Source organism: Rhinoderma darwinii (genome assembly GCF_050947455.1).
Source record: "Rhinoderma darwinii isolate aRhiDar2 chromosome 1 unlocalized genomic scaffold, aRhiDar2.hap1 SUPER_1_unloc_1, whole genome shotgun sequence".
NCBI classification, from domain to species: domain Eukaryota; kingdom Metazoa; phylum Chordata; class Amphibia; order Anura; family Rhinodermatidae; genus Rhinoderma; species Rhinoderma darwinii.
Window position 1 is genome coordinate 587,501 of NW_027461645.1, and position 5,000 is coordinate 592,500.

The following is a 5,000-nucleotide window of genomic DNA, read 5'->3' on the forward strand; positions in this document are numbered from 1 at the left end:
CTGAAAGATGCAGAATTCCTCCTTACTTTTGTCCTGGAGACAAAGTCTGGCTGTTTTGTAAGCACCCAAAGTCTGGCTGTCTTTTAACCCCTTAAGGACGCAGCCTAGTTTGGGCCTTAAGGCTCAGAGCCCATTTTTCAAATCTGACATATTTCACTTTATGTGGGAATAACGTCGGAATGCTTAAACCTATCCAAGCGATTCTGAGATTGTTTTCTCGTGACACTTTGGGCTTCATGTTCGTGGTAAAATTTGGTCGATATATTCAGTCTTTATTTGTGAAAAATTGCAAAATTTAGAGAAAATTTACAAAAAATAGCATTTTTCAGAATTTAAATGCATCTGCTTGAAAAACAGACGGTTATACCACCCAAAATAGTTACTAGTTCACATTTCCCATATGTCTACTTTTGATTGGCATCGTTTTTTGAACATTCTTTTATTTTTCTTGGACGTTACAAGGCTTAGAACATAAACAGCAATTTCTCATATTCTTAAGAAAATTTCAAAAGCCTTTTTTTGAAGGTGCCAGTTCAGTTCTGAAGTGGATTTGAGGGGACTATGTGTTAGAAACCCCCATAAAACACCCCATTTTAAAAACTAGACCCCTCAAAGTATTCAAAACAGCATATAGAAAGTTTTTTAACCCTTCAGGCATTTCACAGGAATTAAAGCAAAGTAGAAATTAAATTTGCAAATTTCATTTTTTCTGCTGAATTTCAATTTTATTCAATTTTTTTTTAGTAACAGAGAAGGTTTTACCAGAGAAACACTACTAAATATGTATTGTCCAGATTCTGCAGTTTTTAGAAATGTCCCACATGTGGCCCTACTGCGCTCGTGGACTAAAACACAAGCCCTAGAAGCAAAGAAGCACCTAGTGCATTTTGAGGCCTCTTTTTTATTAGAATATATTTTAGGCAGCATGCCAGGTTTGAAGAGGCGTTGAGGTATCAAAACAATGGAAACCCACCAGAAGTGACCCCATTTTGGAAATTACACCCCTCAAGGAATTCATTTATGGTTTTTGTTATCATTTTGACCGCACAGTTTTTTCACAGCACCTATTTGAATTGGGCTGTGAAATGAAAAAAATGATACTTTTTCCAATAAAATGTCATTTTTGTTCAAATTTTCTTATTTTCACAGGGAACAACATACCCCATTTTGTTGCCCAATTTGTCCTTAGTGCGGCAATACCCCATTTGTGGTGATAAACTGCCGTTTGGGCCCATGGGAGGGCTCAGACGGAAAGGAGCGCTATGTGTTTGTTGGAGTCCAGATTTTGCTGGATTGGTTTTCGGGTGCCATGTTGCATTTGCAGAGCCCCAGAGGTATCAAAGCAATGGAAACCCACCAGAAGTGACCCCATTTTGGAAACTACACCCCTCAAGGAATTCATTTATGGTTTTTGTTATCATTTTGACCGCACAGTTTTTTCACAGCACCTATTTGAATTGGGCTGTGAAATGAAAAAAATGATACTTTTTCCAATAAAATGTCATTTTTGATCAAATTTTCTTATTTTCACAGGGAACAACATACCCCATTTTGTTGCCCAATTTGTCCTTAGTGCGGCAATACCCCATTTGTGGTGATAAACTGCCGTTTGGGCCCATGGGAGGGCTCAGACGGAAAGGAGCGCTATGTGTTTGTTGGAGTCCAGATTTTGCTGGATTGGTTTTCGGGTGCCATGTTGCATTTGCAGAGCCCCAGAGGTATCAAAGCAATGGAAACCCACCAGAAGTGACCCCATTTTGGAAACTACACCCCTCAAGGAATTCATTTATGGTTTTTGTTATCATTTTGACCGCACAGTTTTTTCACAGCACCTATTTGAATTGGGCTGTGAAATGAAAAAAATGATATTTTTTCCAATAAGATGTCATTTTTGATCAAAATTTCTTATTTTCACAAGGAACAACATACCCCATTTTGTTGCCCAATTTGTCCTTAGTGCGGCAATACCCCATTTGTGGTGATAAACTGCCCTTTGGGCCCATGGGAGGGCTCAGAAGGAAAGGACCACCATTTGGCCTACTGGAGCTTTTCTGGTGCTAAGTCATGTGTGCAGAAGCCCCTGAGGTACCAGTACAGTTGAAACCCCCGAGAAGTGACCCCATTTTAAAAACTACACCCCTTAAGACATTCATCTAGAGGTGTAGTGAGCATTTTGACCCCACAGGTACTGTGTAAAAGATAATGCGCAGCAGATGGTGCAGTGTGAGATTTGCAATTTTAGATATGTATATGCCATTTCAGTGTCCAATATAGTGTGCCCAGCATGCGCCACCGGAGATATACACCCCTTAAATTGTAATGTGGGTTCTCCTGGGTACGACAATACCCTACATGTGGCTGTTATCAGCTGCCTGGGCATACGGCAGGGCTCAGAAGGGAAAGATGAGGGGGGTAAGCTGTGCGGAGTGCATCAGGGTAAATTGAAAATCAAGGGATGTATGATACATTTTAAAACAATCTTTTATACAGAGCCCTGGTTTTTCGGGACACGTGTCACATTGGTATATTGTGTTCTTCCTTATCCCCCTCTTATAGCAGACTCTGCACCTCTTTTGACTCTTTCCCTTTCCACCGGTTTGGGGACCTTCTCCTGGAAAGTGTTGCCCTGGTACGATGCGCCCCCCCTTCCTGGACCCTAAAGATTAGATCTTGAAATTCCAGGAAAGTTCCCCTCTGGCCTGCACATCGACGTAGCACATACGCATTGTACAAAGCCATCTGTATGATGTGCCCGGCCAGCTTCTTATACCTCACCGCATGGCGCTGTAGGGCTTCAGGACTTGATTTGACAAGTCCATCCCTCCCATGTACCTATTGTAGTCCAGGATGCAGTCTGGTTTGGGGGTGGCCTTTCCTTCATATATCCTAAATCTGTAGGTATACCCTGATGCACTCTCGCAGCTTATACATCTTCACGCCATACCTTGCCCTCTTACCTGGCAGGTACTGGCGGAATTGAACCCTCCCTTTAAAATGTACCAGGGACTCATCAATAGAAAAACACTTCTCGGGGGTGTATGCTTGGGAAAACCGGGCACTGGAACGGTCTAATAGGGGTCTCCGTTTATACAAACGGTCAAAACTGGGGTCATCTCGGAGTGGGCACGGCTCATTATCAGTATAATGTAAGAAGCGAAGTATTGCCTCATTTATTTATTTTTTTAGGTTCCAGTTCATTTCTGAAGTTGCTTTGAGGGGCCCATATATTAGAAACCCCTATCAAACACCCCATTTTAGAAACTAGACCCCTCAAAGTATTCACAACAGCATTTAGAAAGTTTATGAACCCTTTAGGTGTTTCACAGAAATTTAGAGCAAAGTAGAGGTGACATTTACTCTTTTTATACCATTTTTTTTATAACACAAAAGGATTTATCAGAGAAACGCAACTCTTTACTTCTTGCCCAGATTCTGCAGTTTAGAGAAATATCCCACATGTGGCCCTCGGGCGGTAATGGACTGAAGCACCGGCCTCCGAAGCAAAGGAGCACCTAGCGGATTTTGAGCCCTCTTTTTTATTAGGCACCATGTCCGGTTTGAAGAGGTCTTGTGGTGCCAAAACATTGGAAACCCCCCAAAAGTGACCCCAATTTGGAAACTAGACCCCTTGAGGAATCCATTGTAGTTTTCATGGGGTGCATGCGGCTTTTTGATCAGTTTTTATTCCATTTTTAGGTGGCGTGGTGACTAATAAACAGCAATTCTACTATTGTTTTTGTATACTTTTTTTTTTACAGCGTTCACCGTGCGCTATAAATGATATATTAACTTTATTCGGCGGGGCGATACGATCACGGCGATACCAGATGTTTATAGTTTTTTTTTATGTCTTATGGCGTTTGCACAATAAAATACGTTTTGTAAACAATCATTCACTTTTTGTGTTACCTTATTCTAAGAGCCATAACGTTTTTATTTTTCAATCAATAAAGCCGTGCGAGGACTTATTTTTTGCGTAACGAACTGTATTTTCCATCAGTACCATTTTTAGGTACATGCGACTTTTTGATCTCTTTTTATTCCATTTTTTGGGAGGTGAAGTGACCAAACAATTGTGATTGTGGTACGGTTTATTAATTTTTTTTTTTACGGCGTTCACCGTGCGGGATAAATAACAAAATAATTTTGTAGTTCAGGCCGTTACGGACGCGGCGATACCAATTATGTATAGTTTATTTGTTTGTTTATATATTTTTATTAATAATAAAGGCCTGATAAGGGAAAAAGTGGGACTTTTACTTTTATTACTTTTAAAACTTTTATTTTCTTATTTTTACACATCTTTTTTTAACTTTTTTTTTACTTTATTACTTTGTCCCACTAGGGGACATGAGGGCAGGAGGCCCTGATCGCTATTCTAATACACTGCACTACATGCGTAGTGCAGTGTATTAGAACTGTCAGCTACTCACTGACAGCAAGCATAGTGGGTCCTGACGTTGTCAGGACCCACTAGGCTTCCGTCTATGGCATAGCCGGACGCCATTGTTTGGTGTCCGGTTGCCATAGTCACCATCGCCGGCCGCTATCGCGTAGCAGGCCGGCGATGGCAGCTTAACCCCTAAAAAGCCGCGATCTCTATAGAACGCGGCTTTTAAGGGGTTAATCAGCGGGGACACAGCGATCGGTCCCCGCTGTAGGAGCTGTGACAGCTGCTGAACAAGACAGCAGCGTCACAGCTCCTGTATGTGTCGGGAGGACGGCCGAAACGGCCGTTACTCCCGAGACGTACTATTACGGCATGGAGCGCGAACGATACAGCTGCCATGACGTAATAGTACGTCAAGGAGCGGGAAGGGGTTAATGCCTTTAGTTTCGACAGCAGCAACCTCTGCGCTTCCAATGATAAACTTACTGAGCTCAGCAGGGTCTTGGGGCAGAGTTTTTTTTATCTGTAGTCGTGGCCGAGTGGTTAAGGCGATGGACTAGAAATCCATTGGGGTCTCCCCGCGGAGTTTCAAATCCTGCCGACTACGTCT